General features: G+C 42.3%; 1 protein-coding gene across 6 annotated transcripts in view; it reads left to right on the top strand.

The window, feature by feature from the left end:
- atos (atos homolog atossa) overlaps positions 1-14,852 on the top strand; it is a 146,001-nt gene that overhangs the window by 22,831 nt on the left and 108,318 nt on the right. The window lies entirely within an intron of this gene.

Below are 14,852 nucleotides of genomic sequence, written 5' to 3'. Positions count from 1 at the left end.
CAGTTTGGCCTGCCTCCTCACGTGTGACCTTGGCGATGCGATGGCCCCCAGTCATTGCGGGAATGATCGATTATCGATATTTCTCCATTTGAAGCCATGGTAAAGAATCGATCATTAAAGTGTTTGTTGCGAACACCCAGTCTATCGATCCTTTTCCTTAGGTTTAATTGGCAGATCGATTGATATATCGCTAAGCACGCCACGCCACTGGCTGTGATTGAGGAGCCCTTGGCGATCAGGAGAAAGCAAGTTATTAAACGCATAACGTGTAAGCACGTCCGGTTTTCCGCCATTTGCCGGGAAGACAGTACAGTTCCAGAATCCGGTTTTCCGTAGCTCGCGGTAACTCACAAGGTTTTTAGAAGTCGATCTATCTGCAGTATCGCCTGGTGTCCCTAATATTTCCAGGGAAATGCCTAATTTTTATTAGAAATATTAAGGTGATTCGATGGACGCCATATTTCGTGTCAGAAAGGCATGCGATATATCGCATCAACTGGTTCCATTTTTTCAGCTATTCGTCATTTTCCTCCAATTTTGAGATCGCAATTCTGTTGTCAGGAGACTATAGCACTCACTTACCAATTTTAACAAAGGAATTCAACGTAATAAAGACGTGGATTTTTTAGAGAGAAAACATCGCATTCGATACTGATATCGAAACTGCACTCGAATGCGATATTTTCTCTCTGAAAAAACCACGCCTTTATTACGTTGAATTTCTTTGTTAAGATTGGTAAGTGAGTGCTTTAGTCTCCTGACAACAGAATTGCGATTTCAAAATTAGAGAAAAATGACGAGTAGCTGAAAAAATGGAACCAATTGATGCGATATATCGCATGCCGTTCTGACACAAAATCGAATCGGCGTCCATCGAATCACCTCAATAGGGGTTCAGTACGCAAGATCTCAATTTCAATATTAACCTCGAGTTAGGTTAACTTGGATCAATTGGACCGCGTTAAGCAGAAAGGAACCAAGCCACATGAGTCATTGCCAAACTTAATTGGGCAATTTACTTTTTAACATGAAAACGGCTGTGCGGATTTTGGTGCAAACTGTGAATTTTTTGAACCTTACGAAGCAATTTCCTGAACATTTTCAAAGGAATTCGTACAAACGGTTTCTTTCAAAAAATTAAATCGCCCAGTTAAATTTGGCAAAAGCTGACGTGGTTTGGTTCCTTTCTGCTTATCGCGGTCCCATTTGTGAACTAAATTTCGTTCTCCATAATTTATAACCAGTTTTGACCGACTTTTTGTCGAAATTTCGTGCAAGTTGCGCATCAAATAGTCGGAAAATTGTGTTGTCCTCCTAACTTCTGCCAAACCTAAATCTGCGCCCAATCCGATTATTATGTCGTTTAGATTTTTTGTGAAGGCGCTCTAAAAAATATTATTCCTGTTCGGAACCTCCGGCGTGAACTAAACCGACCGCTGCCACCGAAATACTTCTTCGCCGTTTTCCCCACGAAAAAACGTAACTACATTTCAATGTTGCCAAATTTCCTCTCGTAAATTGCAATTTTAACCGTAGAATCTTGGGAATTTCTGGATGAAACTTTCACTGATTGTTCATCTGATCTCGTGCAATACTTAATCCGAAAAATTTTGGACGAAAATTACACGGGTACTTATATCCTTGGAAAAAATTGAATGGACCACTAGACAAGGTACGAATTTAAGCATTCTGATACATGTTTCTTGACCAGAATTTCACGTAGAACACGATTAGCGCAACGAAAATTACTGAAACTAACTCCTAAAAAAAATGTTAACGTTTTTATTTCACATTGGTTACGAGGAATTTGAACTGCCCGCTCACAAGAAACTCAAAGCTCTACGTGAGTCAAATCGCCCACTACAACGGTTTCAGCAAACTTCTCAATCGAGCAATGTTCATTTCCCACCATGTGTTGTTCAAACTATTAGCAATTTGCTATAACTGAGCTAAAGCGTCAAGATTGAGGTTGCCAGATTTTTATATCGCAGAGACTGTCATGATGAACGTTTAGCGCGCGATGTGAATCACGTAGACCATTGAGTTTTCATGAGCGAGTGGTTTGAATTCACGCATCAAGAATCATTAAATAGTTTCGTAAGGGGTTAATTTCGGTAATTTTCGTTGTGTGCATCGTGTTTTACGTAAACTTTTGGTTAGTAAACAAGTATCAGAATGCTGAAATTCGTATCTTATCTAGTGGTCCATTTGGCAACCTCGGAATGGAGTTAGGTCCTTCGTGCGGGAAACGACGATTTTGATTTTACGACTCTGCTATCCTACGACTCGATCCGGAGCTGGTTTTATCACCCCCGGAACGATCCTGTCTCTTCGTCCCGGAAAAGTGGAATAAAAAACTCGATGGCCATCGGCAGCATGCATGCGAGTCCGTTGCAAGTGCTCAAAGGCCGCGAGCGATTACGGTGCGGATCAAGCATCATGTCCCCCGCGGGGAGGGGGGGAGGGGGGGGTTTGCGTCATTCGTCATTCTCGATGCGTAAGATTGACACGGTCGTCAGCGTCAGTGTCAGATCCTCGGGAATATTGGATTTTTTTTCCCAGGGCCAGTGCTCTCATTTCCCCGGAACTAGTATCGAATCTCGGAACTTCTGAGATTTTCCCGAATTTTTCCCGGAACTTTTAAAATTCCCAAGTTGTTCCCGAGCTGTATACCTTTCTCGGAACTTTTGAAAAAATCCCAAAAGAATCCCGGAACTTCCGACGGTCATGCACTGGAAAAAAAAAAAAACACATTGGATTTTATCGTCCATATCGGGAGCTTTATGGAGCTCTTAGAACCCAAAAATGGCGGACGCTGCATGAAAGCACACTGAAAAAAAACCACATTGGATCCAGAGTCCAGACTCTTGAAAACATTGACAAGAAAAAATACTCTCGGTTCAATCGGATTTTTGCTCGAAGCAAAACGGAATCCGCTTAAATTAAGAGGCTTGGTTCTTGATTTACGCTAGATTCTGATTGAATCAAGAGTACTTTTTCTTGTCGATGTTTTTAAAAGTCTGGACTCTAGATCCAATGTGTTTTTTTTCCCCCAGTGTAGCTGTTTTAAAATAAAAGTCGTTGCTTCTCGCAAAAAGAAACTTTCAAATCATTCCGATTCTCGAAAGCTCATTTTGTTCAGAACATTATTTCCTTCAAAGAAATGGCCGCATATTTTATTATGAGTGGAGCAATTCCATTTAAAAAAAAAAAAAAAAAAAAAAAAAAAAAAAATTGGTTGGGGGGGGGGGGCTGTACTTGTTGCACTGTTATCGGAAGGAACAACGGCAATCTCGCCCCCGAGCGACTGTCCAACTGGAGAACGTCGCCAACGAATGCGCAACGTGAAATTCTGCATCATCCTTTGGAAGCTCTCGCAAGTGCAACATTTTAAATTTCGAGTGAGCAACGACGTTGTCCACCGGGCGTATTTCTATCAAACGGAACTATGTGCATTATGACGTGAGCCCTGATATGCACATATTCTTACGGGTCTCAGGGCTCATGTCTCAATACACATAGTTCCGTTGGGTAGAAATACGTCCGTTTGTGAGGCGTCTCCGGCCGGCGTCACTACTCACGAGGACATGCTCCACCGTTGACAACGGCCGACGCTCATCAGTCATCACTCATTCATCTCTCGACCGTTGTCGGTTTTCCAACGGCAATCTGCCTTTCCTCGAGCGAACGGGGGGTTGTCTATTATAGCACGTTGCCCATCAATCATCGACGGGCAAGGACCTGAGTTCGTCACCTTCCGGCCAAAGTATCACAAGCGCCATGCGACGTTTAAAAATTTCCGCCGCCATTTTACTTTTTACAGAGAAATTGCTCGACGAAGCCGTCCGAAAATTTCACTGAATTTTCTTTGCACTCCCTTTAAAATTCAGTGAAATTTTTTGACAGATTCAACCAACAATTTCTCTGTAAAAAAATAAAACGGCGGCGGTCATGTTTGACCGTCGAATGGCGCTTGTGATACTTTGGCCGGAAGGTATTGTAACTAGTTCATCTGCGGTAGCAGTTTTTCACGTCATGGTGTGGTGAGTTACATGCATAGGGTCTTTTCTTGGAATTGTTATTTTCGGGGGTGCAGAAGATTCCAAATTCAATTGGTCTCTCCCATTTTTAGCCAAAATGCGGGACACCACCCCCCCCCCCCCCCAGAACACCAAAAATCGACAACACAAAACACAACTTTTTGCGCCCTTCACATTGCAAAAATGTCGTGAAAAAGTCCAATTCGATCAAATTTGATAGGGCTCCTCGTGTTCCTCCTTTCTGATGAGGGTCCCGGGCCTGGGATCATATAATCAGAAATTTCAACAATCAGCCCGCAGAGGGCTGATTGCTGTAATTGATATACAAAGCGATGGACAAAGAAGACATTGGGATTATGGAGCTATCCTATTGGTTGAAATGGTTGGTTCCTTTAGATTAAGGAGAAAATGAAGGACTAACCTTAGGGTCTCTCGTTGCTCGTTGGTTGCCGTCAGTTAGTCTATTATCTACCTTCTTTGTTCATCACAAGCACAGACTTCCACCTATAGGATCGCTCCACACCCCTTTTTTCTCTTTTGTCTATAGCTTCATCTATCAATTCAACAATCAGCCCGCTGGAAGTTTCTACGGTGGCGCCATCTATTCCGTCGAGTGTGTCCCGACTCGGGAAAACGGTCAGACGTAGAGTCCCTTTATACTGAGAGTCAAGACAATGTGAATCCATTTCTGATTGGTTCCCGTAGTTTAGGCCTTCGCAGTGTCACAAACGGGAATAAAGATTACATTTTCACCGATTGCAAAGATTATAATCTGGAATGGACCAGGGAATTACGGGTTTAGCAAGGAACAAACGGAATGAGAGAAGGAACGGAGAAAGGAATTTGAGAATGGGTCGATCAAAGATTACGAAAAACGTTCAATTTGTGTAATCTTTATTCCCGTTTGTGACTCTGTGAGGGGTGTTGTCTTGACTCTCGGTATAAAGGGACTCTACGGTCAGACGTGGCAACGGGATGTGTGACTCTGCGAGCGGCATTTTTCGTGTCGTCCGATTCCCGTATTCTCGTCGCGGCCGTCCTGCCGTCGGCCGTTCCGACGTCGCGATGCCGTCGTCGCGTCGTCGCCGTTTCCGCCCGCCTGGCTCCCCCGGCCGGGCCGCGGGTCGCAGTCCTGCGCGCCTCGGGCTTCCGGGAAAGTTGCGGCGGGAACTTGGGCGCACGGAACCATGAGAATCCTTCCGCGCCATTCAACAGTCCGTCCTATTGTCATCGTCATCGCTGCTCCGTGGCCCGCTTTAATCGGAGGATCGCCACGTCATTGCTCTGCGAAAAGGAGAGACGAAATTATATCGATGGAAAGAAGTGGGATAAGAGAAATGAATGGGTCACTAAACCATGAACGAATTTTGACTTGCGAATATAGTTTTCTGAAGGAAAATGACGCGTAGAACACGATACGCTCATTAAAAACGGGAACAAGTAACTCAATAACCGAGAAATGCGTAGTTCAAATCGCTCAACTTATACGCAAATTTAAAACGCCCCGGTTTCGCGCCGCGCCGAATGATGTCATCCGGCACCAATCAGAAGCGGGCAAGGGTTTCCACGACTTCTGTCAAATGTCTATCTACTCTTCGTATATGAAAACAATACTAAAGTCGAAATTATATCTTTTGAATTCAAGACTTGAATCTCATTCGTATGTTAGCTGTAATAAACGAGCAACAATTCCACATTGAAACACGTTTTATTTAAACAAACATCAGAGGAAAATGAGAGAAGATTGCCATATGACTACCGCAGTGCGTCAACACCGTCAGTTTCCCGCCATTCGGGTGCGTTTGAAATGTCTTGCAGTTTTTAGATTTTTCAAAAGCGGGTTTCTCCGCGATTTCGGCTCCATAAAAATGCGGAAAAATCACCACGTTATCTACTCACATTGTACTTTCAGAATATTAAATAAAGTAAACAAGGTTTAGTGACCCATTGCGGAAAAATAAAAATGTGACTCCTCGCACAGAGAGTACCTCGAATGCGTGAAGTATTTCTGTAGTCTTGTAGGCGCCAATATGCGTTGCGCGCCAACTGACCGACTGCACCGCGTTTGACGCAATGCGAGAAGTATTCATGCAGTCTGGTAGGCGCGACCTGTCCGGCGTAATGCGAGAAGTATCCATGCAGTGTTGTAGGCGCTAACTGTCTGGCGTAATGCGAGAAGTATTCATGCAGTCTGGTAGGCGCTAACTGTTTGACACAATGCGTGAAGTATTCCTACAGCGACTTCCTACGTTGGATATCCCCCCCTCCCCCTTTTAAAAGTCGGGTTTCTGACGTTATCCACCGCGGTAGTGACACCCTTGGTTTCTTCCACCTTGCTTTGGTCCGCGTTTCACGTTGAGTAACCGATGCAAATGGATATCATCCTGATTGATGAAAGTAAGGTGGAAGTAAACAAGGTTGTCACATCCGCGGTGGATGACGTCATACTCCAACTTTTTCAAAGCGCGATATCTCGGTTAATATTGCACGTAGAAGGTTGCTGTTTGGACGGACCTTATTAATTTTAGCTGATCTACAAGAATCAAGCATTAAAACACGATTCTGTGACCAGCGCAACTGACTCACTCTCTCTCATTATTCCGCGTTTTTTTTTTAAAAAAAAAATCGGAGAGTGTTTTCAAAATTGACCAAGGGATTCGAGTTAAAAATTTCCGTAGCCACCTTGAATATTCATACCGAATTTTGAACACACGGAAAAAATAAAATTGCTGATTTAACACTTCAATTGCAAAAAAAAGTGACTGCAATATTTCAACGTAGATTTTACCGCAAAAAAATGCTACTTTAACCACTATTGTAAGCTAATTTAATCACGGGGGTGGTCAAAGTAGCATTTTTTTGTTATAAAATCTACGCTGAAATATTGCAGTCACTATTTTTAGCAATTGAATCGTTAAATCAGCAATTTAATTTTTTCCGTACAGCGTGCATGTGTCGCAGGGTTTCAACCTGCATCCTATATCTAGCGGTCTAGTTTAACGTTGCATGCGAGCCCTTGACGAGATGTCGGGGTTTTCTCTCGTCATATCGAGGTTGCTCTTTTGCGGTCGGCCCGCTTCCAGAAGCATCGACCGAGTCGAATAAACCGCACCAACTCCTGATTATGAGCCAGCATGGAGTATGGAAAAAGCCATAGCGGTGAGCGCCGTCGCACAGTGGATCGAGTCAATTCGAGAGGCCGGACATGAAATTTGAAACTGAAACTGCAATTTTTAATGTTTATTTCGTCATATTTTAAATATCTAGGGGTGCTCTCAGATGTAAATTTTACGTAGAAACCAATGAAGCCACTTTTAGAACCTCAAAATTTTGTATAAACGGAGTTATAAGCGTTTGAAGTTTCAAAATTTTGACCGACCTCTCCTATTGACGCGATCAACTGTGCGCCGATCGCCATCGAACCGGTGAGTCGCGCGATGGCGCCCCCTTAAGAGCGGGTAATTAATCGAAACGGGAGCGATTTATCGAGGAATCGAGGATATCCACGGCGGAGCAGGAAGCTGCTCTCTTGAAAGAGCAGGCGGATCGGTTATCGCACGTTCCCGGCTCCGCGAAACGAATCGATGCTTTCCGTTCGCGCACCGGTAGCCAGGACCGGTTCCTTCTCGCCTGTGACTTTCCTTTTCGCCAAAAATATCCGCAGAAAATCGAACGGATCTGCGGAGGTGTTGGCTTGGCGCTAGACAGGGCTCAAGACTGCCGTGCTAAGGAAAACGTCGTATGAACCATCGTCAGTTGCCAAATTTCCTTTTTTTTAAATACGGATTTTCAGGAAACAGCGGACCCGGGAGGTTTTAGAGGCAACAGAGATGGACTTCTGGCGTAGATCCGCTGGTATTTCCAGAAAGCATCGCCGAAGACGGTACGGGAGATCATGGATGCCAAGCAGACCATCGTGCATGACATTATGACAAAACAACTCATTTGGTATGGTCATGTCCAGAGAATGGCAGGAGACAGGTTGCCGAAGAAGGTCCTTGACTGGGTTCCTCCTGGGAGAAGACGCAGAGGGCGCCCAATGAAAGGTTGGAGGGAAGGGATTGAAGCGGAAATGTTAAGGTGCTCAATCCCCCAAGATTTGTGGTTTGAAAGAGAGCAGTGGAGGTTAGGGGTCGTAGAGCGCGAGGGAGTGCTGTAAAGCGACTTATATGTATGTATGTTTTCAGGAAAACTTGAGAAGATATTTTGTTCAATTTTTCAGATAATTCTCTTCGTAATCAGGTCTACATCATCTGAAAATTTCAAGAGAAAATATTCACATCTCTCCTCCAAAATAACTCTTTTACTGCAGGGAATTTGACAACTCTCGGATGTTTATGCGGTGTTTTTCCTTAGCACGGCAGAAAAAACCTCAGTTGATTAAAATTGAATCTCTTGGTGCGGAATAGCGTTTGCACTTGTCAGAAATCTTGGAGTCCATTGTATATTGGACTCTCTAATTTTGCTCCCAAAAAACTCAAGTGATATGAGTTAGGGGTGTTCAGGGTTGCCACAGTCAGGAAAAACCGGGAAATGTCAGGGAATTATAAAAAGACGGGGAAAACCTGGAGATTTCAGGGAAAATGACGAAAAGGTTAGGGGAAAAATTGACAAGTCACCTTTATTCCTTTCTAGAAAGGGTTTGACGTTCCGAACAACAAATTTTGCCTGAAATCTGTCTCGAATAATTTCTATTAAGGATCTGGCACATCATCTTCAATTACCAAAATGTGACGGAGAAATCAGGGAAATGTCAGAGAATGTCATTCTCTAAATTTTGTGGTAACCCTGGGAATAGCGTTTGTAATGTTAGAAATCTTGGAATCTATTCAGGGTGACAAAATTTCGTGAAAATTGAAATCTTGAAATCTGAATTTCACGTGGATTATTTCAAGAAATTTCAGAAATTTATGAAAGATTTAGAAAAATATCGGTTCCTTCTCATGTTTCGCAAAATGTAAAAATCGTATTTTTCTCTATTTTTGTATATTAGAATGCGGGTTGCATACTCCAGCCCCTTAAAAACATGAAATATTTCATAGCCCCGTGAAATTTCATGAAATATTTCACTGAAATTTCCAATCTTTCATTTCTTTCTTACGCTTCATGCCACCCTGAGTCTATTGCATATTCTCTAATTTTGCACCCAAAGAATAAGTAGTGTTAGGGGTGTAAGATCCGTTCCGTAAGATCAAGTTAAACTAAGGCTGACTGCTCACATCCACCATCTTAGGTAATTTACAGTGGCATGTAACCTGAAAACCTCATTGACGTCACGTGCCATCCGCTTGTATACAAGGGAATAATTAAAACTTTCCGGAGTGGAATGTAGGTTTATGTCTGCTTGTTCGGGAAAGTGCTAAGTGACTATTTTCGCACACGATGTGAGGTTGATGTTGAGTGAAGGCGTTTGGGTCGTTTCGCCGATGTTCATAGCCTTGCAGAATTAGCTCATTTGAGGCTTTTAGTTTCGCGAGATCTTCTTGGTTCGCGGGTCGTTCTGTGGACGCCGCTCAGCGCAAAGCTTGAAAATGCGAATAATTTATTGCGCGCGTGTGTGCTGGTTTTCCCACGTTTCCGGGGTCGCTCTAGAGGGTGCGCGAAATTAAGCTCCGAACAATGGACCACTAGACAGGGTACGAATTTAAGCATTCTAATACATGTTTCTCGACCAAAATTTCACGTAAAACACGATTTGCGCAACAAAAATTACTAAAACCAACTCTTAACGAATATTAACCTTTATATTTCACATTGGTTACGAGGAATTTGAACTGCCCGCTGACAAGAAACTCAAAGCTCTACGTGAGTCAAATCGCGCACTACAACGGTTTCAGCAAGCTTCTCAATCGAGCAATGTTCATATCCTACCATGTGTTGTTCAAACTATGAACAATTTGCTATAGCTGAGACAAAGCGTCATAATTGAGGCTGCCCGATTTTTAAATCGCAGATACTGTCATGATAGCGTTTAGCGCGCGATGTGAATCACGTAGAGCATTGAGTTTTCATGAGCGGGTGGTTTGAATTTACGCATCAAGAGTCATTAAATATCTTCGGAAGGAGTTGATTTCGGTAATTTTCGTTGTGCACATCGTGTTCTACGTAAACTTTTGGTTAAGAAACATGTATCAGAATGCTGAATTTCGTACCTTGTCTAGTGGTCCATTCCCGCACAGCTGTCTTGGAACTAGATTTGCCTCAGTCTTCAAAACTTTAAAAATCGCCGAAACTTTTGAAGTAGGTATCCGATTAGAACTAAGACAGGACTCATATTTGCGCTCCTGTGTTATTGATGGGCTATATAGAAAGTGAAACACATAGCGATCGAAATTTTGAGTCGATTGAATTTAACGCAGAAAATAATGAAAATACAGGGAACCCCTGAAATCAACATAAGGCTCGCTTGAGTTACTTTGTAGTTCATTTTCCATTTTAACCTAACCTTAAAATTTTTGTTTCCTTTCTGTTCGATTATAGACCTCCTTTTTTTTGTAGTAAGGAGGATTCTTAACCCACCCTTTTCGTCTTTTTCCGTCTGAAGGAAGACAGAGGAAATCGGAAAAGATGTGGATGAACTCTTCCTCCCTCTTGACTTTTCTCGTCAAACGAGTTTTCGTTCTACAGCGGTATGGGTCTGTTGCACTCAAGAGATACAGCCAATTGACTATTTAACCCTTATCATCAACCAACAACTCTTTCTTTTGCTCTAGCTGAAGTTTGCAACAAACCCATTCCAGGTTTTCCGAACCTGATCGTGGGCCAACTCGAGTTGAATTCCGGCCGACCGCGCGGTCTCGCCAATAAATCGCACAACCCCAATGTCGATCGTCGCTAATTTTCCCCCGGTTCGTCTGTAATTCCCGCGAAGGGCGGGAGTCCTTTTAAGAAAAGAGGCTTCCCTCACATGAAGTATTTATTTCCGTTCAAGTCGCCGGCGAAATCCCTGCTGATGAATATGTAATGCTTTCAAGGAAAGCTCGGATCCACCGCTAATTCTAGGGTTTCTTCCCCCTCCCCCACCCCGCACCCCTCACCCTCTCCACCCCTCTCCGCCGCACGCCCAGCTCCTCTCCATCTAAGTATTCCTCCGTTTTGCGGCTTTTTGCAGCTCGCCTCTCTCTTGATGCTCTGCCCACATCGTCAGTCTGAGGTCTATCTCCGTTCTCCCGGACAATGAACAATATCAGACGGGTGCAAACCCACGCAATGGATCGTGTTCGATATATCGAACAGGTCAAATTGTATCGATATCGATTGCTTCAACATGTAAATGGACGTATTTCTACCAAACAGACCTATGTGGAGGTGAGAAATATGAGGTGTGCTCTAGAAAGCTGCATAAGAAGCAATGTAAAAGTGTGCGTGATTCCTTTGTAGAATTGGAAAAGCGGGATATTACATTCTATCAAACAGACCTATGTGCCAACTGAATGCGGAAGTCATGAGCCGCGGGCATGGCAAGAGAGCCTTGTGGACAGGGCTCATGAGTTAAAGACTCCCTCCAACGATCTCCCCGTTGCGCCGGCGCTCGTTCGTTGCCGCTGACGTCACTGGCGCTTTAATATTCTCATTCAATCTTACGCAAAGAGAACTAACGAGCACACCCCATATTTCTCACCTCCACATAGGTCTGTTTGGTAGAAATACGTCCAAATATAGTCTCGAATATCAATTGAGTAATCTGAGGGAGCGGGTTTTTTGTGATAGATTTTTGATCCTTGTGAGTACAAAATGGCTATGAAACTAGGAATGGAGAATTTGCATGACAATTTTTTATTGCTCTATCTGCGTGCCTAAAGAGCTGATTTTATAGTATTTTTTACAATTTTTTTCTGCCATAGGAAACAGTATAAAAATATATTTAAACGTGAGATCAAATTTTATCGATATCGATTGGTTCAACATGTAAATATAGTCTCGAATATCAATTGAGTAATCTGAGGGAACTGGTTTTTCGTGAAAGATTTTTGATACTTATGAGTACAAAATGGCTATGAAACTAGAAATGGAGAATTTGCAGCACATTTTTTATTGCTTCATCTGAAAGTGCTTGAAGGGCTGATTTCACAGTATTTTTTGTAATTTTTTTCTGTGATGGGAAAAAGTCTTAAAATTGATTTAAAAGTGAGAAAATGCACCGCCTATAGTGACGTCATTTAGCGGAATTCCCCATTTAAACACGTGTATTTCAGCAGATTAGGTTATTTTGTCATATCTCCTCCAATAATTCTTCAGTTTATGAACCAAGGGCACCCTCGTGTCCAGCTCACTCGGTAGCATCAACCTAAACACGGAATTCATCAAAGTTTCGACACTTGCAAATCCTCTATTCACTCATTTTCAGCTTCTCCAACTTAAATCCTAAAATTTTTGTTGGAAGTTAGATTCTTTTGTTTAGAACCAAACGATCATCGAACCACTATCGAACACGATCCATTTCACTGTATTTAATCTAGCCATCAACCTCGGAGTATCGAAAGTAGGTTTTGTGACGTTAACGACTAATCTTCTTTCAGGGCTTGCAAAAATGAACCAGTGGCGTGGCGTGTTTTGCGATATATCGATTGTTATGCCATTTAAACGTATGGAAAAGGATCGATAATCAGGGATAGAACACCTCACTAATCGATTCTTTACCAAAGGTTTAAATGGCAGAACAATCGATATATCGCAAAGCACGCCACGCCACTGAAATGAACCAGACGGTACCGCGAAACCGGAGCTGTAATATGCAAATTTTCGCGTAGCGCCAATCGGAAGGTGCGAGAGAAACTTCAGCCGTGGAAGTCCTCGTCTCAAGAAATGAGAAAGGAATTGAGGCGATTCAACCCTAAATCCCATTAGTCTTGGGTTACGGTCATTCGATACCGAAACACGGACGGGGCCGACACAGAAACGGAGGCAATACAGCCACTGACCGAGAAAATGATGGAAGTGCCCCGTTTAAGCCCGCGGGCTCCACGCTTTTGTAACGGATATCTATGATCTATCGCTCTAGCGAAACTCGGGAACGCGTCCAATTAATAGGCCCTGAGTGGCTACATATTATTGCCGGAGATTAAATGAGGGGCTTGGAGGTCAAGGCGCAAAAGTGCAAGTGGAAAAGTCGAGGTATTCATGAACTCAACAAAAACTAGTTTGAAAGTATATCACTGAAAAAAAAATCTCGGTGTATTTACTAAGAAATGGGTAAAATTACCAAGAATTCAGGGTTCTATTTGAACCCAGTTTTTTCGTGGTAAAATTACCATTTATGAAATTGGTAATTTTACCGAGAAATCTCGGTAAAATTATTGAACTTTCTCGGTAATTTTCCTGCCTCTTGGTAAAAACGCCAATATTTGTTATCGACTGTGGTAGAATTACCGAGATAAAATGGCAAAGTTACCGGGAATTGATAACCAATAAGAGTGGTATTCTTACCTGTAAAAAACAGTAAAAATACCGGTTTTTAGGTAAGCTTACCAGTCTGTCTTGGTAATATTACCAATAATTGGTAAAAAAAAGTGAGATGGTAAAGGTACCAACGGACCTTGGTAAAAAGAGAGGAGAATTCTTTTTCAGTGTATTATTGCCGGAGATTAAATGAGGGGCTTGGAGGCCAAGGCGCAAAAGTGCAGTTTTCGAAAAAATCGAAATATCCATGAACTCAACTCAAACTAATTTGAAAGTGTATTTTGTGAAAAATTCACAACTAAAATCCATCTTTCAATCATCAAAAATTAAGTTTAAACTTCCTTTCTGCAAGAAGGATCCATGTAATTCTGAAGCTTTAACACGTGTTTCTTGAAACAGCAAAAACTGCACTTATGCGCCTTGTCCTCTCAGCCACTCAAATATATCCTTGGAATGGTAGAATTAATCTTCGGGCCTTATGACAACGGATGAGCCTTTGAGTGATCCCCTCGACGTACAACTCGCAGTTTGACAAACCTTTTTCGAAAAGTGCCGTACAGGACATGTAACTCAAGTCATTGTTGTGCGTAAGACGATTTTGAATCATCTAATGATCTCCACCCGTACCCTTTTTTCCTTTCTTTTTCCACTGGATTAGAAAAGGCAGCGTGAAAAATTAATGACAAGTCATGAGATGATAGAAAAATCTACTGCCATATCCCATTATAACGTTTTCGAGGAAAAATTAAAGGTAGAAAGTTGTTTCCGGATAAACGTTTTTCCAAGAAACAATTCATTGAGGAATTGCCAGCAGGGTCTTGGAAAAAGTGAACGTCGTTTCGACGAAAATGTTATTTCGAGGAATGTTATAACGAGTTGCGACTGTGGTCGATTTCTTCTAATTTTATAAGTCAGCAAACTTTGTCGTCTAATCTGGTATTTTTTATTTTTTCGAATCTTAACCCTAGTTCTGATCCCATCTACACTTCCTATCACCAGAATTCTTCGATTTTGCTCTCGTGAATAGTATTTCGCCAAAAACCCTTAAAAAGGCAGGAGTAATTCAGGAAATTTTTTGAAAAAACTTGAAAAGTCAGAGAAAGGACACGAATTTTTAAAATCCCAAAAGACTTGTTAATCTGAGAGAGCAGAATCTCTAAGATGGCATGCTTTTGATAAAACTGTCATATACTGAATCAAAAATGGAGAGAAGGGGAAATAACGCACGATGCATCGATTTCGAGACAAGACATAACGTTGTCATAGTTAAATCCGATTAATGTAACTAGCATTCAACTTCACTCAACATCTCGTATTTGATACAACTATATCAACGTCTAGGTAGTGTAGGTTGCAGCCGATAAAATGAAGGCGATTTTGTCGTCGAAGGGTTTTGCAGTCTGTTCTCATTGT

This window comes from Bemisia tabaci, chromosome 8, assembly GCF_918797505.1.
Source record: "Bemisia tabaci chromosome 8, PGI_BMITA_v3".
NCBI lineage: Eukaryota > Metazoa > Arthropoda > Insecta > Hemiptera > Aleyrodidae > Bemisia > Bemisia tabaci.
The sequence above is the reverse complement of the archived record's forward strand: the minus strand, read 5'-3'. Positions and strand labels throughout refer to the sequence as shown.